Here is a 24,168-nt window from a genome sequence, read left to right as displayed (position 1 = left end):
GGATCCGCCGACTCACCGCCTGGGCGCTTCTCGACTCCGGATCGGAGGTGTCCTTCATAAACGCCACCATGGCCGACCGCCTGTCCGAACACGGCCTCTAGATCCGGCCATCCGAAGAACCGGTCAACCTGGCCGACGGCTCCAGGGCATCCACCTCCGGCTCAGTCCGACTCGCCCTCCGGATCGGCCCTCGCTCTGTCCGCCACCGTTTCCAGGTCTTGGATAACCTTAGCAGCGAGGTCCTCATCGGGGTCGACCTGTGGGCTCGATTACGTCTCACCCTGCCGCCTCCGCCACCCGATCGGCCGAAAGAGACGGCCCCAATCTATTTGGCAACTATCCACGGCCGATTATCAGCCGGGATCTCTCCACGTACGCCCGAAGAGGACCAGCGCTTCCGGCAGTTTCTGGACACCGAGCTTCGGTTATTCGAATCCGTGCGGGGACCCACCGACCGCGCCGAACACCGGATCAGACTACGACCCGGGGCCCCGATAAAACAGCGGTACCGACCGCGTAATCCAGCCATGCAGGCCGTCATCGATAGCGAGGTTAACAAGATGCTAGACGCCGGGGTGATCGAGCCCTCCGGCAGTGCCTGGAGTTCCCCCGTGGTCCTCGTAAAAAAGAAAGATGGGGGCCACCGGTTCTGCGTGGATTACCGCAAACTGAACCAAGCTTCTGATAAGGACGCCTACCCACTGCCGCACATCCTCGCTACGCTCGACAAGCTCCGTGGGGCCCAGTATCTATCTACATTGGACTTGAAAGACGGATATTGGCAGGTGCTACTAGACTCGGCCAGCCGCCCCGCCACCGCCTTTACGATTCCCGGGCGAGGACTCTATCAATTTAGAGTCATGCCCTTTGGGTTGCACTCAGCACCGGCCACGTTCCAGCGGTTGCTGGACAGCGTCCTCGGCCCAGAATTGGAGCCCAACGTATTGGTCTATCTCGACGACATCATCGTGGTCAGTCCTTCATTAGAGGCTCATATGGAACACCTGGCCGAAGTCTTCAGACGGCTACGACAAGCGCGCCTCCGCCTCAACCCACAGAAGTGCCACTTCTGTTGCAGTCGTTTCAAATACTTGGGGCATATAGTGGACAAAGACGGCATTCGAACTGACCCAGATAAGGTCAGTGCAGTGGCCGCCTGGACAGCACCTACCACTGTCCGTCAAGTGCGCCAATTCCTTGGAGTCGCCTCCTGGTACCGTCGCTTTGTACCAGACTTTTCCGCCACCGCCGCACCATTGACACGCCTGACCCATAAAAGGGCACGCTTTACTTGGGGACCGGAGGAAGAGAAGGCGTTCGACGAGCTGAAACGGGCACTCACCACCGCGCCGGTTCTGGCCTGTCCCGACTTCAGCCGACCGTTTACCCTCCAGACCGACGCCAGCGCTTGTGGGCTCGGGGCTGTACTCACCTAAGAACTGCCCGAAGGCGAACGCGTCATTGCCTACGCCAGTCGCACCCTAAATAACGCCGAAAGAAACTACAGCGCTACAGAATTGGAGTGCCTGGCGGTGGTTTGGGGAATTCGCCGAATGCGCGACTATCTAGAGGGCTATCATTTCACGGTCGTCACCGATCACCAGTCGCTCCGATGGTTGCAACGTTTGGAGGCTCCCACCGGCCGCCTAGGGAGATGGGTGTTCGAGCTCCAGCAGTACGATTACGAGATTCAATATAGAAAAGGAAAACTGAACATCGTAGCCGACGCTCTCTCCCGTCAACCCGAGGCCTGTGTCCTCCAGACCGCCCCAGATTGTCGATGGTACCGTCGCATGTATCGCGAGGTGCAACAACACCCGGCCGACCATGCGGACTACCGGATACAGAACCGCCGGCTATTTCGGCACCTGCTGCACGATCTTAACTTTCACGACTCGCCCAGTGAGGAGCAATGGAAGCAATGCGACCCGAGGCCCCAACGCGCGGAAATACTACGCCGGCTACATGACGACCCGACCGCCGGACACTTCGGAATCACAAAGACCATCGCACGGGTGGCCCGCTTATATTATTGGCCAGGAATGTTCCGCGACGTCACTCGATACGTCCGTGACTGCCGGAACTGCGCCACCCATAAAGCCGCACAAACCCTGCCAGCCGGGAAACTTCGGGCCACCAATGTCACGCATCCGTGGCAACAAGTCTCGATTGACCTGGTCGGACCATTGCCACGGTCGACCAGTGGGCATACCTGGCTGCTAACCATGCAGGATCGGTTCTCAAAGTGGGTGGAGATGACACCCCTCCGCCAGGCCACCGCCGCCAACGTCACACGAGAAGTCGCCGGGCGCATAATATATCGCCATGGTTGCCCGGACACCATCATCTCTGATAACGGGACTCAGTTGCGATCGCACCAGCTCGAAGGGTTGTTAAGATCCTTCGGGATCAAACACCAGACCGCTCCCGCCTACGCCCCACAGTGCAACCCGGTCGAGAGAGCCAACCGCACCATAAAACTATGGTGGCGCAATACGTGGAGGGCCGGCACCGCCGCTGGGATGAGCACATCCCCCAGCTCCAGTTTGCTTTCAATACCGCGCGGCAAGAATCCACGGGATATACCCCGGCCTTCCTGATATACGGCCGGGAGCTACAGTCGCCGTACCCTGACGACCGACGTCCGGTAACCGCCAACGCCGCCCCCGGAGCAGTCCGACGCCGCCTCGAAGACGCCTACGAAATCGTCAGGATCAACCTGGCTCGCGCGTTCCAACACCAGCAGCAAAATTACGACTTGCGCAGGCGTGACTGGCGTCCAAAAATTGGGGACCGGGTGTGGAAGAAGGAACACCCGCTATCGAACAAAGAGCGGGGCTTTAATGCCAAGCTGGCACCAAGATTTGGTGGCCCGATGACGGTTGGCCGCATCATCTCCCCCGTCATCATGGACCTGAAGGACGACCGAGGTCGGTGGCACCGACATGTCCACGTCCGAGATTTGAAGCCAGCCTCAGAACCGCCGCCCGCGGACGAACCGTAGGAGGGCACTCCTCATGGCCCGCGCTCTTCCGCTACCCGTTCGCGATTTCCCGACCGAGCACCGAGAGCGGCACTCTTCATGGTCCGCGCTTTCTTTTCGCGTGGCTGTCCGGCCAAACACCGAGAGCGGCACTCGTCAGGGTCCGCGCTTTTTCGCTACACGTTCGCGAGCTCCCGACCGAGCACCCAGAGCGGCACTCGTCAGGGTCCGCGCTTTTTCGCTACACGTTCGTGATTTCCCGACCGAGCCCCGAGAGCGGCACTCTTCATGGTCCGCGCTTTTTTTCGTGTGGCTGTCCGGCCGAACACCGAGAGCGGCACTCTCCACGGTCCGCGCTATACTCCGGAGAGGTATAAAAGACGGGCGCTCTCAGCCCCGAGTCTATCCTCGCCACGATGGGAAGCCCAAAAGCTGACCAGTCTCAAGGAGACCAACCGTCCGTTTCCGGACGAAACAATCCGTCCATTTCCGGACAAAACAACCCGTCCGTCTCCGGACGAACCAACCGGCCGGTGCCTCGGGTGGGGACCTACATCCAACGGTCCGACGTGGAACAACGGAGCCGGAAAATGGCGTTTCTCGCAGCACCTCCGCCACCCCCGAGCCACCGTCGACGACCACGGGTCCTCTCGGACTCGCCAGCCTCCGCCGTCATCACCGTCGCCGCCGCCACCAAGCCTACAACGACACCGACCGACGCACGCCGCCCAGCCCGACCACCATCACGACCGACACATCAATCAGACGCCGTGTGCCGATCGACCACGCGTCCACCGGCACCCTCCACCGCCGTGCCGCCGACCATCGCGCAACGACCGGCGCCCCCTACAGCGGTGGGCCAACCGCACCCCGTGCAGGTTACCCTGGGGAACGGACGAACGGTCGACGTTCCGTTTTACGCCGCCACCATCTCGCGGCGATATAAAGTGCGCACCCCGGACGGCCGCTGGATCATCCGATTCAATCGGCGTGGTCAGCCACGGATGATCCGCCGACTACCCCACCCTCCGTAAAAAGGGAGGGTGATGTGACGACCCGTTTTGTCGTCACTAGAAGCCGCGCAAGCACGAGGCCGACCGTCCGCCCGCGCTCATATAAACGGCCCCTGTCGGGGCCACCACACATCGAACACGTGGGAATTTGCCTTTTCGCCCCACCCGACCGAACCGCCCCACTCCAAGCTAGTTGGAGGGGGCTGACCGACGGGTATATAAAGTGGCGCAGCCGAGACTTCGAGACCAGTCCCGTCCTGGTCTCTTGAGCGTACTCAAGGACCACTCCTCACCTCCTAACCATCCCGGGCGACGAGCGTTCTCGTCGCGTAAGCCGAGCGTTCTCGGGCACCGGATCCTCTCCAAACATCACCCCGGCCGACGAGCGTTCTCGTCGGGCAGGCCGAGCGTCCTCGGTCACCGGATCCTCTCCAAACATCACCCCGGCCGACGAGCGTTCTCGTCGGGCAGGCCGAGCGTCCTCGGTCACCGGATCCTCTCCGAACAGCACCCCGGTCGACGAGCGTTCTCGTCGGGCAGGCCGAGCGTCCTCGGTCACCGGATCCTCTCCGAACAGCACCCCGGTCGACGAGCGTTCTCGTCGGGCAGGCCGAGCATTCTCGGTCTCCGGATCCTCTCCGAACACCACCCCGGTCGACGAGCGTTCTCGTCGGGTGGGCCGAGCGTCCTCGGTCACCGGATCCTCTCCGAACAGCACCCCGGTCGACGAGCGTTCTCGTCGGGCAGGCCGAGCATTCTCGGTCTCCGGATCCTCTCCGAACATCACCCCGGTCGACGAGCGTTCTCGTCGGGCAGGCCGAGCGTCCTCGGGCACCGGATCCTCTCCGAACATCACCCCGGCCGACGAGCGTTCTCGTCGGGAAGGCCGAGTTTCCTCGGTCACCGGATCCTCCGAGAGCCACCGACATCTTGCGGAGCTCGCCCTTCTCAGGGCGCCCGAATCCAAGGCGGTTTACGGAGCTCGCCCTTTTTAGGGCGCTCGTATCCACGCCGCGTTGGGTAAATTTCGTCCGCCACGCTACTATCTTAGTTATAAGTCGTGTCCGCGTCCGTATGATTTGGTCGCGTTTCGTCCGTCGCGTTATTATTTGTAAACCTTTAGTTATAAGTCGTGCCCGCGTCCGTATGATTTGGTCGCGTTTCGTCCGTCGCGTTATCATTTGTAAACCTTAGTTATAAGTCGTGTCCGCGTCCGTATGATTTGGTCGCGTTTCGTCCGTCGCGTTATCATTTGTAAACCTTAGTTCTAAGGCGTGTCCATGTCCGTATGACTTGGTCACGCTTCGTCCGTTGCATACCTTGTATTCCTTAGTTATAAATCGTGTCCGCGTTCGTATAAGTTGGTCGCGGTCCGCACTTCCTGCGATTCTCCTCTGTACGCGTAGACTAGATAATAAGCCAACTCTTGCAGGGCGGCTTCAATAAACTCTGTTTTTACCAGAACGATTGGCGTGGTTATTGCGAACCTGAGTCTCCCCCCTCTTCCCGACTCCTGGCACCGACGCGCCGATCCGTGGCGTCGGGAAAGGAGCCCCGTTACATGGCGCCCGAACAGGGACCTGACTCGACCGTCTGAGACTCCGGTTCGCAATCCATATGCTCGGGTGGATTTACCACCTAGACAAAGAGAAAGCCGCCCGTTATCTCGCCGACCGCGACCTCGACCCGGAAGGGAGATTAGTCGACCTCCGCCGCCGCATCAGAAACCACGTGATGGCTACCCACGCCGACACCGGAGCGTCCGTAACACTCCAAGTACCCAGCCGCGAAGACCGTTATCGGAGTGCACGAGGAACCCCCGAACCACCCGAAGCCGACCCGGCGAAGGCCCTTAACCAGATACGCAAGTGGGGCTGCCATTTCGAGGGTAAAGACCCCCTCGCGTTCCTCGAGCATCTAGAGGAACTCAGTGTGGCCTATGGTCTGGAAGACCACCATCTCTTAATCGGGCTAGCCGAGCTGCTAAAAGGCGAGGCCCTCCTGTGGTGGAGGAACACCAGAGAACAGTGGTCCACCTGGACCGAATTCCGAAAAGATTTCCTCGCCCAATACCTGTCGCCCGGGTATAAGCGACAATTGCGGCGAGAAATACAAGGCCGGCGACAAAAGCCAGGGGAGGCTTTTACTCGATACGCCACCGCCGTGCAAACCATGATGCGTCGGGCCGGCGGTTACACCCGCAGGGACCAGCTCGAACAGCTGTACGAAAACGCTGACCCAGAGCTCCAGCTATACATTCGGTTAGACGAACTGCACACCGTCTCCAAACTATGTAGCCGCGCCGCTGAGTGGGAGGAGATCCACCGGCGCCGTCAAGAACAACGTCGCGAGGTCTCCAGATCTACCGAGGCCAACCTCGCTGCAGCCACATATGACCGCTCGAACTGCTGCTGGCAGTGCAAGCAGCGAGGACACACCCGACTCGATTGCCGCCGCCCAGCACGAAAGTTCTGTTCACAGTGCGGGAAGGATGGCGTTCTAACACGGGACTGCCATCCTCCGGCGGGAAACGGTCAGCGGGTCGGAACCGAGGAGGCCACCGCCCGACCCGCGTCCAGTTAGAGTACACGCCACGGCCGCACCTATTAGTCCGGATCCGCCGACTCACCGCCTGGGCGCTTCTCGACTCCGGATCGGAGGTGTCCTTCATAAACGCCACCATGGCCGACCGCCTGTCCGAACACGGCCTCTAGATCCGGCCATCCGAAGAACCGGTCAACCTGGCCGACGGCTCCAGGGCATCCACCTCCGGCTCAGTCCGACTCGCCCTCCGGATCGGCCCTCGCTCTGTCCGCCACCGTTTCCAGGTCTTGGATAACCTTAGCAGCGAGGTCCTCATCGGGGTCGACCTGTGGGCTCGATTACGTCTCACCCTGCCGCCTCCGCCACCCGATCGGCCGAAAGAGACGGCCCCAATCTATTTGGCAACTATCCACGGCCGATTATCAGCCGGGATCTCTCCACGTACGCCCGAAGAGGACCAGCGCTTCCGGCAGTTTCTGGACACCGAGCTTCGGTTATTCGAATCCGTGCGGGGACCCACCGACCGCGCCGAACACCGGATCAGACTACGACCCGGGGCCCCGATAAAACAGCGGTACCGACCGCGTAATCCAGCCATGCAGGCCGTCATCGATAGCGAGGTTAACAAGATGCTAGACGCCGGGGTGATCGAGCCCTCCGGCAGTGCCTGGAGTTCCCCCGTGGTCCTCGTAAAAAAGAAAGATGGGGGCCACCGGTTCTGCGTGGATTACCGCAAACTGAACCAAGCTTCTGATAAGGACGCCTACCCACTGCCGCACATCCTCGCTACGCTCGACAAGCTCCGTGGGGCCCAGTATCTATCTACATTGGACTTGAAAGACGGATATTGGCAGGTGCTACTAGACTCGGCCAGCCGCCCCGCCACCGCCTTTACGATTCCCGGGCGAGGACTCTATCAATTTAGAGTCATGCCCTTTGGGTTGCACTCAGCACCGGCCACGTTCCAGCGGTTGCTGGACAGCGTCCTCGGCCCAGAATTGGAGCCCAACGTATTGGTCTATCTCGACGACATCATCGTGGTCAGTCCTTCATTAGAGGCTCATATGGAACACCTGGCCGAAGTCTTCAGACGGCTACGACAAGCGCGCCTCCGCCTCAACCCACAGAAGTGCCACTTCTGTTGCAGTCGTTTCAAATACTTGGGGCATATAGTGGACAAAGACGGCATTCGAACTGACCCAGATAAGGTCAGTGCAGTGGCCGCCTGGACAGCACCTACCACTGTCCGTCAAGTGCGCCAATTCCTTGGAGTCGCCTCCTGGTACCGTCGCTTTGTACCAGACTTTTCCGCCACCGCCGCACCATTGACACGCCTGACCCATAAAAGGGCACGCTTTACTTGGGGACCGGAGGAAGAGAAGGCGTTCGACGAGCTGAAACGGGCACTCACCACCGCGCCGGTTCTGGCCTGTCCCGACTTCAGCCGACCGTTTACCCTCCAGACCGACGCCAGCGCTTGTGGGCTCGGGGCTGTACTCACCTAAGAACTGCCCGAAGGCGAACGCGTCATTGCCTACGCCAGTCGCACCCTAAATAACGCCGAAAGAAACTACAGCGCTACAGAATTGGAGTGCCTGGCGGTGGTTTGGGGAATTCGCCGAATGCGCGACTATCTAGAGGGCTATCACTTCACGGTCGTCACCGATCACCAGTCGCTCCGATGGTTGCAACGTTTGGAGGCTCCCACCGGCCGCCTAGGGAGATGGGTGTTCGAGCTCCAGCAGTACGATTACGAGATTCAATATAGAAAAGGAAAACTGAACATCGTAGCCGACGCTCTCTCCCGTCAACCCGAGGCCTGTGTCCTCCAGACCGCCCCAGATTGTCGATGGTACCGTCGCATGTATCGCGAGGTGCAACAACACCCGGCCGACCATGCGGACTACCGGATACAGAACCGCCGGCTATTTCGGCACCTGCTGCACGATCTTAACTTTCACGACTCGCCCAGTGAGGAGCAATGGAAGCAATGCGTCCCGAGGCCCCAACGCGCGGAAATACTACGCCGGCTACATGACGACCCGACCGCCGGACACTTCGGAATCACAAAGACCATCGCACGGGTGGCCCGCTTATATTATTGGCCAGGAATGTTCCGCGACGTCACTCGATACGTCCGTGACTGCCGGAACTGCGCCACCCATAAAGCCGCACAAACCCTGCCAGCCGGGAAACTTCGGGCCACCAATGTCACGCATCCGTGGCAACAAGTCTCGATTGACCTGGTCGGACCATTGCCACGGTCGACCAGTGGGCATACCTGGCTGCTAACCATGCAGGATCGGTTCTCAAAGTGGGTGGAGATGACACCCCTCCGCCAGGCCACCGCCGCCAACGTCACACGAGAAGTCGCCGGGCGCATAATATATCGCCATGGTTGCCCGGACACCATCATCTCTGATAACGGGACTCAGTTGCGATCGCACCAGCTCGAAGGGTTGTTAAGATCCTTCGGGATCAAACACCAGACCGCTCCCGCCTACGCCCCACAGTGCAACCCGGTCGAGAGAGCCAACCGCACCATAAAACTATGGTGGCGCAATACGTGGAGGGCCGGCACCGCCGCTGGGATGAGCACATCCCCCAGCTCCAGTTTGCTTTCAATACCGCGCGGCAAGAATCCACGGGATATACCCCGGCCTTCCTGATATACGGCCGGGAGCTACAGTCGCCGTACCCTGACGACCGACGTCCGGTAACCGCCAACGCCGCCCCCGCAGCAGTCCGACGCCGCCTCGAAGACGCCTACGAAATCGTCAGGATCAACCTGGCTCGCGCGTTCCAACACCAGCAGCAAAATTACGACTTGCGCAGGCGTGACTGGCGTCCAAAAATTGGGGACCGGGTGTGGAAGAAGGAACACCCGCTATCGAACAAAGAGCGGGGCTTTAATGCCAAGCTGGCACCAAGATTTGGTGGCCCGATGACGGTTGGCCGCATCATCTCCCCCGTCATCATGGACCTGAAGGACGACCGAGGTCGGTGGCACCGACATGTCCACGTCCGAGATTTGAAGCCAGCCTCAGAACCGCCGCCCGCGGACGAACCGTAGGAGGGCACTCCTCATGGCCCGCGCTCTTCCGCTACCCGTTCGCGATTTCCCGACCGAGCACCGAGAGCGGCACTCTTCATGGTCCGCGCTTTCTTTTCGCGTGGCTGTCCGGCCAAACACCGAGAGCGGCACTCGTCAGGGTCCGCGCTTTTTCGCTACACGTTCGCGAGCTCCCGACCGAGCACCCAGAGCGGCACTCGTCAGGGTCCGCGCTTTTTCGCTACACGTTCGTGATTTCCCGACCGAGCCCCGAGAGCGGCACTCTTCATGGTCCGCGCTTTTTTTCGTGTGGCTGTCTGGCCGAACACCGAGAGCGGCACTCTCCACGGTCCGCGCTATACTCCGGAGAGGTATAAAAGACGGGCGCTCTCAGCCCCGAGTCTATCCTCGCCACGATGGGAAGCCCAAAAGCTGACCAGTCTCAAGGAGACCAACCGTCCGTTTCCGGACGAAACAATCCGTCCATTTCCGGACAAAACAACCCGTCCGTCTCCGGACGAACCAACCGGCCGGTGCCTCGGGTGGGGACCTACATCCAACGGTCCGACGTGGAACAACGGAGCCGGAAAATGGCGTTTCTCGCAGCACCTCCGCCACCCCCGAGCCACCGTCGACGACCACGGGTCCTCTCGGACTCGCCAGCCTCCGCCGTCATCACCGTCGCCGCCGCCACCAAGCCTACAACGACACCGACCGACGCACGCCGCCCAGCCCGACCACCATCACGACCGACACATCAATCAGACGCCGTGTGCCGATCGACCACGCGTCCACCGGCACCCTCCACCGCCGTGCCGCCGACCATCGCGCAACGACCGGCGCCCCCTACAGCGGTGGGCCAACCGCACCCCGTGCAGGTTACCCTGGGGAACGGACGAACGGTCGACGTTCCGTTTTACGCCGCCACCATCTCGCGGCGATATAAAGTGCGCACCCCGGACGGCCGCTGGATCATCCGATTCAATCGGCGTGGTCAGCCACGGATGATCCGCCGACTACCCCACCCTCCGTAAAAAGGGAGGGTGATGTGACGACCCGTTTTGTCGTCACTAGAAGCCGCGCAAGCACGAGGCCGACCGTCCGCCCGCGCTCATATAAACGGCCCCTGTCGGGGCCACCACACATCGAACACGTGGGAATTTGCCTTTTCGCCCCACCCGACCGGACCGCCCCACTCCAAGCTAGTTGGAGGGGGCTGACCGACGGGTATATAAAGTGGCGCAGCCGAGACTTCGAGACCAGTCCCGTCCTGGTCTCTTGAGCGTACTCAAGGACCACTCCTCACCTCCTAACCATCCCGGGCGACGAGCGTTCTCGTCGCGTAAGCCGAGCGTTCTCGGGCACCGGATCCTCTCCAAACATCACCCCGGCCGACGAGCGTTCTCGTCGGGCAGGCCGAGCGTCCTCGGTCACCGGATCCTCTCCAAACATCACCCCGGCCGACGAGCGTTCTCGTCGGGCAGGCCGAGCGTCCTCGGTCACCGGATCCTCTCCGAACAGCACCCCGGTCGACGAGCGTTCTCGTCGGGCAGGCCGAGCGTCCTCGGTCACCGGATCCTCTCCGAACAGCACCCCGGTCGACGAGCGTTCTCGTCGGGCAGGCCGAGCATTCTCGGTCTCCGGATCCTCTCCGAACACCACCCCGGTCGACGAGCGTTCTCGTCGGGTGGGCCGAGCGTCCTCGGTCACCGGATCCTCTCCGAACAGCACCCCGGTCGACGAGCGTTCTCGTCGGGCAGGCCGAGCATTCTCGGTCTCCGGATCCTCTCCGAACATCACCCCGGTCGACGAGCGTTCTCGTCGGGCAGGCCGAGCGTCCTCGGGCACCGGATCCTCTCCGAACATCACCCCGGCCGACGAGCGTTCTCGTCGGGAAGGCCGAGTTTCCTCGGTCACCGGATCCTCCGAGAGCCACCGACATCTTGCGGAGCTCGCCCTTCTCAGGGCGCCCGAATCCAAGGCGGTTTACGGAGCTCGCCCTTTTTAGGGCGCTCGTATCCACGCCGCGTTGGGTAAATTTCGTCCGCCACGCTACTATCTTAGTTATAAGTCGTGTCCGCGTCCGTATGATTTGGTCGCGTTTCGTCCGTCGCGTTATTATTTGTAAACCTTTAGTTATAAGTCGTGCCCGCGTCCGTATGATTTGGTCGCGTTTCGTCCGTCGCGTTATCATTTGTAAACCTTAGTTATAAGTCGTGTCCGCGTCCGTATGATTTGGTCGCGTTTCGTCCGTCGCGTTATCATTTGTAAACCTTAGTTCTAAGGCGTGTCCATGTCCGTATGACTTGGTCACGCTTTGTCCGTTGCATACCTTGTATTCCTTAGTTATAAATCGTGTCCGCGTCCGTATAAGTTGGTCGCGGTCCGCACTTCCTGCGATTCTCCTCTGTACGCGTAGACTAGATAATAAGCCAACTCTTGCAGGGCGGCTTCAATAAACTCTGTTTTTACCAGAACGATTGGCGTGGTTATTGCGAACCTGAGTCTCCCCCCTCTTCCCGAATCCTGGCACCGACGAGCCGATCCGTGGCGTCGGGAAAGGAGCCCCGTTACATATTATATTTATTATATTTATTATATTTATTATATTTATTATATACATTATATTGTGAGGATGTATTAATGAGAAGTATACATATTTTTTGTTATATATTTGTTATATATTGTATTTCATATATGTTATACAATATATAGTATGTTATATAAATGATTGAATAAAATACATTAAATAACATTGTTTTTATGTATCCAAGAGTTTTGCGAACTGTCAAATCCCAGTCATTTCACGTAAAGCTCGTCACCCCTCCTGCGCAGTATTTTCTCCACGAGGTACACATCCGGACAATTTGTGCGATGCAGCTCATGCTCGTAAAATGCTCCAGCGATAGATGTCTTGCGATAATCCTCGAGTAGATATGTTACGGGATTAATATGCTGCACTCTAACAATTTTAAACACCTCCCGATATTTTATTTATGAAGGCGGATAAAGGTAACATCACGGTTGCGATGAACAGAGATATGTACATGGACAAAATGTGTGATTTGCTGGCTGACCGGGATACTTATACTGTTGTTAAAAAGATCCGACTAGGAACCTAATTAATCAATTACACGGAATTTTAATGAGATGGAAAATGAAGAATTACATTTCTTCAACAACATATAAATCCCTGAACTGCACGGACGGGGTTCTACCGAGAGCGTATGGTCTGCCGAAGGTGCATAAACCGAATTGCCCTTTACGTGTCATCGTGTCATCTAGGAATACACCTCTTTATTACTTGGCAAAATTTTTACATAAGATAATATATAAGGCAATTCCGAAACCTGATTCGGCTATTTCTGATAGTTTCCAATTAGTGAACAAATTAAATGGTTTATGTGTGGATAGTGATGTGAAGCTAGTTTCACTAGATGTTGCATCATTGTTCACCAATGTACCATTGGATATGGCTATTGATAGTTTAATTAACAGATGGGGGTATATTGAAAAAGAGTGTATTATTCCACGAGATGAATTTTTATTGGCAATTCGTTTTATTATGAATTCGACTTATTTTATGTTTAATAATGTATGTTATCAACAGACTTTTGGCACGCCTATGGGTTCCCCCCTCTCACCGATCATTGCGGATATCACGTTGCAAGATTTGGAGAGTAGAGCTATTGCTGCGATTCCAATGTCATTTCCATTTTATTTTAGATATGTTGACGATATCGCGTTGGCGGCCCCACCCTCCATGCTTAAAATTGTTTTAAACACTTTCAATTCTTTCCATCCTAGATTGCAGTTCACCATGGAGGAGGGGGTTGACAACCGATTGAATTTTTTAGACGTCACCATTATTATAAATAATGGGAGCATTGAGTTTGATTTGTTTCATAAGCCGACGTATTCAGGCAGATATTTAAATTTTGAATCGCAGCATCCTCTCTGTCATAAAAAAGGCACCATTATCTACCTCATTGATAGAGTTTTTTGGCTATCTCATCCGAAATTCCATAAAGGTAACTTTGAGTCTATGATTGGAGTTCTTTTGTCTAATAATTATCCTCTCAATTTGATATTTCAAACATTACAAGCGCGGTTAAAAAAGTTGTTCTTCCGCTACAATAATAAGTTGCATAACAATAGAGCAAATATATGCAATGACAAGATCCTTACGCAGAAAAAAGTTTCGTACTTTAATATTCCGTATATTAATAATGTATCGAAGAGAATTGAGGACATTACACGTGATTTGGATGTCATTCCATCCTATACAGCAATTAACAGTCTCCGTAAATTCATTAAAGTACACAAGGATAAGTTACCAAGGGAACTCCATAACAATGTAGTTTATAAAATTGATTGTATGGATTGTGATGCGTCGTACGTAGGGCAGACGGGTAGATTGTTGAAAACTAGGATGAAAGAACATTGCAACAACATAAAAAGAAACGCGTCACAATTATCAGTCATATCGGAACATAGATTATTGAACCATGAATTTAATTGGGAGGATGTAAAAGTTTTAGACGAGGAGCCTTTTTTAGGTAAACGTTTGATATCCGAAATGATCCACATAAAACGGCAGAGGAATAATTTAAATTTACATAGCGACACTGATAAATTAAACGAGAATTTTGATCTGTTAATAGAAAAATTTACCAAAATCTAGCTTTGTGATTATACATAGCCGGTTTTTTTATTAGACCTTTGACATGAGTGCCGATAAGTTTTAGTTGTTTTTATTTTTATTTTCATATTTTATTTTTATTTTCATATTTTATTTTTATTTTTTTATATTTGTTTTTTGCGTATATATGTATCAACTGGGTCGAGGTAGAATACCGCACAGTCGTTAGAGTGATGTGTCACGTGTAGCATCGTCTTCTCTCTGTTTTTACTGTCGGGGTGAGTGTACTTCCCGGTTTTTAATTTTTAATTTTTGTGGATTTTTCTACGTTTAATCTATACTATGTTGATTAGTTTTGGTAAGGGAGTCACTGCTCTGCTTCCTTCCTGACGATGGTCACCGTTAGGGAGACGCTCCGACGGCCGGACGGTTTGAATAGGGAGGAGAATGATATTTAATTTATTTGCGGATTGTATGTATATGAGTTTTATAATTTTCTGTTTGTACCGATTATCTTTTATTTTTGTTTCTTTGTATTTTGCAGCTACTGAAGAAAACCCGAAGTGGGTCGAAACGTTTAGAATTTAATAAATGAGTTTGATTTGAGATCTCATTTTAATTTATTAATTTTGTGCATGTCGTCCGCACAGGCTCCGATTGCCGTTGAGATTTTATTTTTATTGTAACACAATAATTCGAGCCGAGATTAACTGTTTTTATATTTAAACACCTCGGTTGTCCAATTTGGCGTGTATCCCTTCTCGAAAAGTTGTTTGTACTTGTTGACGCGTACCTGATCACCTACTTTGAACTTTGCCGGGCCCGTGATTTCTACACGATTGTACACGGTAGCCAAGAGTCTTTCGGCGATCGCGGGGGTAACGTCGGCGGGTCGCATACCAATCGTTCGATGCTTGCGTCCGTTGTAATCTGATACGAGGCGTGGCAGTATGTCAAACCACTTGTAAGTGCCATTCAGCGTAAACATCTTCCACATGTCGTTCTTTAGCGTGCGATTGATTCGCTCGACGACCGACACCTTCAATATCGAATATGTCGAATAGTGATTAATGTCATGTTTTCACATAAGTCGTTGCACATCGGCGTTGTAAAATTCCTTCTTGTTATCGGTTTGCATGTTTTTCGGACATCTCTTGCTGTTTTGAATTATCTCAGCGATTGCGTCAGCTGTCTCGCTTCCTCCTTTACTCTTGAGTGGTACAGCCCACGCATACTTGCTCAACACATCGATGACGGTGAGTATGTAGTAGTAACCTCTGTTGAAATGGGAGTACGGACGCATCTCGACAATGTCGGTTTGCCACAGATCATCGTATCCTCGCACTATGACATGTCTTCGAGGGAAATTTTTTCTCGCTGACGCGTGCAACTCGTTTACCAACTGCCGTCTCTCCAAACTATGTTGCTCGTTGTTATTTTCACTATTTATTCTCGTTTGTTCACGTTTGTGCCACGTTATTTCGGGTTTTTTCACGTTCGTGCCACGTATTTCGGGGTTCGTTCACGTTTGTGCCACGTTGTTTCGAGGTTCTTTCACGTTCGTGCCACGTTATTTCGGGTTCTTTCACGTTCGTGCCACGTTATTTCGGGGTTCGTTCTCGTTGGTGCCACGTTGTTTCGAGGTTCTTTCACGTTCGTGCCACGTTGTTTCGGGATTCATTCACGTTCGTGCCACGTTGTTTCGGGGTTCTTTTGGGGTTCGTTCACGTTCGTGCCACGTTGTTTCGGGGTTCGTTCACGTTCGTTCACGTTCGTGCCACGTTATAGCGTTGTTCACTCCCGTCTTTGACCCATTCGAAAATCGTCTTTGACTCGTTTGCAGCCTTTTTCACAGTAGCTTCTGACCCGTTCGTAGCCGCTTCTGACTCGATCGTAACCGTCTCTGACTTGTTCGCAACCCTTACTGGGTTGTTGATAACCTTTAAGGACTTGTTCGTAGCCTCATTCGCAGCCCTGCTTGACATGTTCGTAACCTCGATTGTAGCGGTTGCGTTCGCCACCGTTTCCAGATCGTTCACTGCTGTTTCCGGGTCGGTCACTAATGCCACTCATTGTTGTTTGCAACCACTTCTTCTAGCCGTATCACAACTATTTTATAAATGATTCTGAGCCAGCCGCTCATTTAGGTTAATAGTCGTTTCTGAATTAGCCGCGCGATGAAGTTCTTTTATCGCAGTCTCCAACGCTCGTACATTCTTCTCTAACGCAGTCAGCTTCTCATCTAACTCTTTCTGTTGGACCATCAATGTTTTAAAGCACTCTTCCAGGTACAATTTGTTGACAGCATCAGTATCCGCCTCAGGTTGCGCTACACGGCGAATCTTGCGCAATCTCGCGTCATAATCTGTAGCGACGCGACATAGAGCGTTTTTACGCACACATCTTCTCATCAATGTGTACCAATGATTGCCGGTTGTATCAATTCTCCTCTCGAATAATCCAAATTTATTGATAGACATTTTTTGCAATGCTTTGTAAAGTGTCACGCGATGAACTGAATAGATTGTCGGGACCTTTGTTTAATTTTTAATAATGCCCGCTTCTCTCAGTTCCTCGATGATCGACAGGATCTCGTTGTCATGCGCGTTGTTGCCAGCTTGGCGCGAAACGTCGAGCAATCGTAGGCGATCCACTAGCTCGTTGGGGTCATCCCAGTGCACGTAATCAATCTTATTGCCGGTTAGCGTCATAGCGCGAGGCATTCCCATGCCAGATTTTGGGCTCTCCATCCGCGTCAACGGTGCAATTATATATTTGTACTTATCCCTTTTGCTACCTTTCACACGACCTTGCGCATCAAAATTGCGTTTATGCACGTTTGTCGTCAATAATATGTGCTTGTATTTTTGCAAATCGTCCTCCTGGTAATCAGGTTTTTTCTTGAAAATCAACTCGTACAATCCGGGCGTTCCAATGTACCGCGTGTCGCCTATGATTATATTGTCATCTTTGTCAATCGCAAATCGTTTGCTGCCGAGCCGCATTTCATTCTCGCCGAAGTAGACTCCGTATACATTATCAATTTTTTTCTTCTCATCAGCACCGAGGAGAGCGTCCATGTACTTTTGTCCTAATGGCCCCCAATCCTTTCGCATCATTTGTCGACCTTCCGGCGATCTTAACCAGTGTCGAAGGGATATTTCGGGCGGGTTACGCGTGGTTTCGAAAACATTTTCGTCTACGAGTGCTTTGGGTATCACAGGTAGTACGCTTATCGGTGTAGATGTTGTCGGCAGTGAAGCATCCAATGGTTTCGAAATATCATATTTTCTCTTTTTCAATTCTTCCTCCTCTTTTTTATATCGCTTGATAGCTTTATGTTTTCTTTTTTTCGGTGTCTCCCCCTTATACTGTGTCTCAATCTTCACACCGTCATCGTCGTCGTCGTCGGTGTTAGGCTCGTTTTTCACCGAAATCGTCGCGTTGTCGACAATTTTTTGTAGCGGCTCGATAATAGGTTTAAAGTGAGTCTTGACGGCGATATCATCATCGATCTCTCCGGTCTTCAGAGCGCGATGTTTCTTGCGAATTGATTCGGCCGTCTTCGCAATCTCTTTGGCAACCTTTTCACGCTCGCAAATATTATCAGCCATGTCACCAACAATCCTTCCGGTCGTGAGAAACTCCAGAGAGTGCTGCCGACGACTAATGGCTCTGCGGTATCGCGAACTCGTTACATCCTTTTCTGTATCGCCCGTTCGTAAACGAGCTGTCCTTGTCTATCACTAGAAATCCATACTTTTGCTGCCAACATGTACGACATAAATTACTGAAATCCTTATACGACATGTCGGTATTCACGTGATCGTTGTACACATGCTTCAAATTGGTGGCGTCCTGTTTAAACAGAATTACCAGGTTCGCGTTGTCGCGTATAAGATGTTTCGGTATTCTCGCATATGTCTGACAGAGATAGAAGCAGTCAATGTTCGAGTGGCGCCCCATTGTGAAGTACTCTCTTATCGTATTTTGCTTGTCGCATGCCACATCATTAAAGACAAAAATTGAATTTGGACATGCCTCGCTTGGTGGAATGACGTCACTGTTATTGGAGAATGTAAAGTAGCCGATTTCGTCAATCGGTGTCAATAAATTTTCCAAATAGCGATATTTCGGCTGTTGCAGCGATTTAGAGTACACGTACACGTTCTCGATACGTACGCCGTGCGGATTTTCCAGCAGGCTTATCAACACGTTGGTTTTACCGCAGTTTGAGGGGCCGCAAACGATCGCGCGTATAGTTGTCGGTAACATCGTACCGTGTTTGCGCACACCTTCGTTCACGCTGCAGCGTATTCTGTCGTCGTAATTCATCACTCGTATCGTCAGAGGTTGTCGCACGAATTTAATTTTTCTCACTCCCGATTTGATGTCCAACGTCCGCCTATTTATAGCTGCGCGGACTCGCGCTTTGCTCAGTATTGTCTAGAGATTGCGGCGAATGTCAACGAAAATAGGCTCAGGTGTATTAAATCGTGCGATAAACGCACTTTCGGTCGAGCTTCATATTTCCGGATATCAATTTTGCGGCCCGGGAATTCGTTTGAAAAAGCGTTTGGCTAGAGGTGATCAAGGCGTCAACCCATTGGACGCGGCGTGTCGTAAACACGATATAGCGTACTCTCAGAGCAGCGAACTCACCGAGAGACACGCGGCGGATAAGGTACTCATCGAGAAAGCGAAAACTCGTATCGTCGCGAAAGACTCGAGTCTCGGTGAGAGAGCCGCGGCCGCAGTTGTCTGGGCAGCAATGAAAGACAAGACGAAGCTCGGCATGGGCTTGAAGAAGAGGACAAAAAAGAAGACGAAAAAGAGGAGGATACTTTCGGCAGCGAAACGAAGTAAATTTTTATCAATTTTACCAATGCTGGGCGTGCTCGGATCCCTGGTCGGCGGAGCGGCTGGCGTAGCAAAAGCGGTGAACGACAATAAAGCCGCGCAACGTCAGTTGCAAGAGATACTACGCCACAATCGCGCCATGGAAGGCCGCGGACTGTATCTTGCCCTTTACAAATATAGACGAGGAGCGAAAAAAAAAACGTCAAAAAAACGTTAAAAATGCCGCAAGGTGTAACTACAAATGTGCAATTGCTACAACTTGCAAAACGTATGCACATTCCATATTTTAAAGGTGTATTTATGCGCAATAATTTACCGATAAATGGCGCGCGAGAAAATGAGAGCGGTATCGTCAATCTGGACAGCACAGACGGTCCTGGCACTCATTGGGTGGCATATGCAAAAAGGAGAAATCGCGCAATCTATTTCGACAGTTTTGGCAATCTTCGGCCACCTGAGGAATTGGTACGATATTTAAATGTGCCGAAATTGGAATACAATTACACTTCTTATCAAACGTATGATCAGAGTATCTGTGGACAATTGTGCTTGCAATTTCTCCGAGATTTCTCGCCGCGAATTTAAAGACTGACATTGCATTATTTAACTCAGTTTTGTCAACATGTCGCTAACATTAACATTGACTGGGAAGAGTAGCGTCCTCGCGGCGACCTACTTTCCGCCCATAGATTTGAGCGACGCGGACTACGAGCTCGGTCTGACGGATTTTGAAACTTATCACACTATATCGAATGTGAATTCCTCGAATATTAAATTTTACTACGGCACAGACGACGTGGAAATTACAATTTCCGAGGGATCGTACGAGCTGCAAGCGATACATGAATTTCTGAAACGTGAACTTTCCCGAAAACATAATGCTGTTAGCGATAAAGGTGTCGACGATGAAGATTACCCAATCGTGCTCCGCGCTAATTACAATACGATGAGAAGCAAGATCAAGTATGCCTACAGAGTAAACTTTAGCATGCCCAACAACATTGGATTGCTGCTGGGATTCTCGAATCGTATACTGCAACCGCGAAAATGGCACAAATCGAACATGGTGATTAATATTATCAACGTGAACATTATCCGCATAAAGTGTAACGTGACCGCGGGTGCATACAGCAACGATAAACTCGTTCACACGATACACGAATTTTCACCGAGGGTACCACCAGGATATAAGGTATCAGAAACGCCGGCGCAGATCATTTACCTGCCGGTCTTCGTACGAAGCATTACTGATTTAGTGTTACGCGTTGCTGACCAGGAGGGACGATTGCTCGATTTTCGAGGTGAAAAAATAACAGTTAGATTGCACGTACGACGGCGGGCCACCCTCGTGCGACGGGATGCTCGTGTTAAATAAAGACACGAAAAACACAATCAGACCAGCAGCAACATCATTCACTAATATCAAATCAACTGCAAAGAAGAAACTCACCTCGTCAAACGTTGCGTTTTTACAATCTTTGGGATTTGCGGTGCGCGCCATCTGAACAATGACTGAGATTCTCAACATCGAGGAAGAGCCAGTCTTTCACGATCGCATCGTCAAGATTGAGACACACACATACAACCCGTTTGCCAACACAACATTTGGATACAGCGACGAGATAAGAATACCCATACAACAACAGGATTTATATACGTTGCCGTATGAGATTTTTCTCTACATCGAGGGTGAACTGCGGATAACTCATCCAGTTAAGGGATCCAATGTGATGCTGGGAAATAATTGCGTCGCATTCATGTTTGACGAAATTCGCTATAAGCTCGATGGTGTGGAGATTGATCACAACAGGAATGTGGGAATAACAAGTCTGCTGAAAAACTATGTAACAATGTCATTCGATAGAAGCGTGATTATGCGAAATGCAGGCTGGCATAGCCCGACTACTGTGAATGGATACTTTAATTTTTGTGTGCCGCTGCACATGTTGCTGGGATTTTGCGAGGATTACAAACGCGTGATTATTAATGCGCGTCATGAGTTGATCCTAATACGAGCGCGCAACGACAATAATTGTCTGTATGGAGATTCTGCACTGAAGCTTGCGATCAACATATTCAAGATACAATGGCGAATGCCACACGTATTGTTGAGCGAGATTAAGAAGCTGTCGATACTGCGCGCTTTGAAAAGCGGACGGTACCTCAGCATGGGTTTCCGCTCGTGGGATCTATACGAATTTCCGCTATTGCAGCGTACGACCAAGCATTCGTGGGCCATTAAGACCGCGACTCAACTGGAGAAGACGCTATATGTAATTTTTGCCATGCAGACAGGGCGGAAAAACGTCATGTCTGAGGATAAGAGTCGATTCGACAACTGTAAATTAACCAACGTGAAACTCTATCTGAACTCGGAATGTTATTTGTACGACGATATGAATCTGGATTTTGATAGAAACAGATGGTCGATTCTGTATGACACGTATGCGCGTTTCTGCAAAAATTATTACGGATACGAGTATCTCGAGCCGAGCCTCACCGTCTCGTTATTTCTACGTTCCGGTCCGTTTGTGATTATCGATTGTTCTCGACAAAACAAATTGGTCAAGAGCGCAACGGTGGATGTGAGATTAAAGTTTGAGTGTAAGGAAAATATACCTAATAATATCACAGCATATTGTCTCATTATGCACGATCGCGTGATCCAGTACAAGCCGTTGACCAATGTTGTGCGCAAAATCATCTAAAAATGTTTACACAACTACACGTGTAAGAGAGGGGAGGAGGATACATAATCATGATGATGCGAGATGTCTGAAGAGTATCGTAATACCTCTCGACTGACTCACATCAAAGAGATCATGTCCGCACCAACGTTTGTCGACCTGCAAGGATTTATCCTAAACAAATGATTTATCGTGAAGGAAGCGGCAATCCTGAGAAGAGGATATACCCTGTCGCACTATTTCTTCGCATGCCCTGTGCCATGGAGCGTGCTTATAAAGTTGGAAAGGCGCCAGGTCTCATGGATAATTCAGCATCATCACAGCTTGCATTGGGAGGATGGAAATGTTCCATACTGCAAGGCTCAGCGCTTGATCACGGCAGCTATCATTGGCATAAATGAACAAGACGAAGAGGACGAGAAGTCCTCTCTCGTGTATGTAAAAGAACTCGAAAAGCGAGAATGGCTGGCCGAAATAGTGGACGATGCGAGCAGCAGTTTCATCATTGAGACCTTGGATGCCATATATGAAGATATGCCTGCATTAAATTAATTAGATCCCACATATACTCTACGGTGTAATAAACATGTAAAAAATTGCGCGTTACAAAATGTATTTAAATTATTTAATTGTTGGTCGGCCGCAGAATCCAGGCTTGGATTAGACGATCATCCGTTTTTTTGAATAAACATATTGTTTACATACTATTCTCTTTGTTATTTCCCTCATTAGATATTTCTAAGAAATCCCTTCTCCTAATATTTTAAAAAATTTTTTACGCAATCGTATTTCTAAGAATTTCTTTTACCCCCACTACTTTTAAATATTTGTCTTTTCCTCCAGATATATTTCTAAGAATCCCTTTCGCCTAATATTTTAAAAATGATCGTTACTCGATTATTAGTACTTTTTATACGATCAGTCTCTCGTCGACTGTTCTGACTGACGGTTCACTTTTTTTAATACCTTCGGTTCAAAGAAGCAGCATGAATTACTACATGCCGAGACATGATGAAACGTGCGAGAAGAAATGCGACGAGTAAGTATAACTTTTTTATATTTTATATATAATATTTTATATATTTTATATTTTGTATTATATACTTTTATCTTTTTTATATTTTTTACGAGTTATAATTTTTATCTAATTTTTACAGCGTTTCGCTGGAGCCTCGTGCGGTTCGTATACTTGGAAGACGATACGCATTGACGGCCACGTAATTCAAATTCTTCGAAATCGGCATCAGAGTGGATCCGCCGAGTTACGTGGAGATCGCCATAGGAGATCATCGAGGAAAACAGCTAATACTATCTCTCAAAACGTGGAAAGGACTCTACGAGCAACGTCACGCTATTCACAATTATCTGAACAATGACTCTTCCAGCAACGATGTGTATAATTTTATAAGTGTCGGGCCGCTAACAGTACGTTTTCACAAGATAAACGACACCAAGCTCATAAGTCTCGAATCGGCGGACGTGCGCATGATGATGGTCGAATCGACGTTACGTCGTATGTTCGACCTTGATTCATGCATCGAAATAATGTTCGATCGATTGACGAGGCTCATCGCAACGGTCGATATCAAATATACGCAATTCTCCAATATTGCATCCACTGTAACGAATGCGAGAGAATTGCCGAATGCGATACGCGCTAGCAACGCCTTCAACATGCACCAACTTGTCGATTGCGAGCTGGTGGCTTTAGTTTTTAATATGTAATAAAACTTTATATAATTATGTAGTAAATATAAGACAAATAAATACTTATATGTATATATCATGGTGTACTTTATTTTCGCGCCACCCGTTACATACTTTGCAAGAGATAATTATCGTGTCAAGGACATTGTCGTATCCAAGCCTGCTTTCAGCGAGAAAAAATCAATATTATTATCTTACGAGATAAGACGGGCCGCATTCATGCGGCGGCAGAATCGATAATTTTATCTTACATGGCGCACGCGACATTAAGAGACAGAAGACGCACGCATTCAAGAGCGGGTGGGCGGCTCGGGCCGTCGACGAGAGAGGCACGGCGAGAGAGCCGGCGAAATAAGACGCGAAGGAGAAAAGAGAGTTTCTAAAATAATTTTTAATAATTTCTTTATATTGTCTTATAATTTAAAAGGAAACAAGAGGTAAGGAGGATATTAATTTATAAAATAGAAATTTAATAAAAAATACAAATATAAAAATATAAAAATAAAATTATATAAAATGTATTAAAATAAAAATATATAAAAGTATAATAGTATAAAATAAAATTAATACAAATAAAAAAAGGTTGGAGGCGAGAGAGAGAGAGAGAGAGAGAGAGAGATTTCTTTATATTGTCTTATAATTTAAAAGGGAACAAGAGGTAAGGAGGATATTAATTTATA

At 50.9% G+C, this 24,168-nt stretch overlaps 1 pseudogene; it reads left to right on the top strand.

The window, feature by feature from the left end:
* The first annotated feature begins 22,758 nt into the window (after nucleotides 1–22,758).
* On the top strand, nucleotides 22,759–23,506 carry LOC146719885 (uncharacterized; annotated as a pseudogene).
* The last annotated feature ends 662 nt before the right edge of the window (nucleotides 23,507–24,168 follow it).

Source organism: Nylanderia fulva, unplaced genomic scaffold (genome assembly GCF_048542155.1).
Source record: "Nylanderia fulva isolate GAGA-0341 unplaced genomic scaffold, ASM4854215v1 Scaffold825, whole genome shotgun sequence".
NCBI lineage: Eukaryota > Metazoa > Arthropoda > Insecta > Hymenoptera > Formicidae > Nylanderia > Nylanderia fulva.
This window is presented reverse-complemented; position numbering and strand designations above follow the sequence as displayed.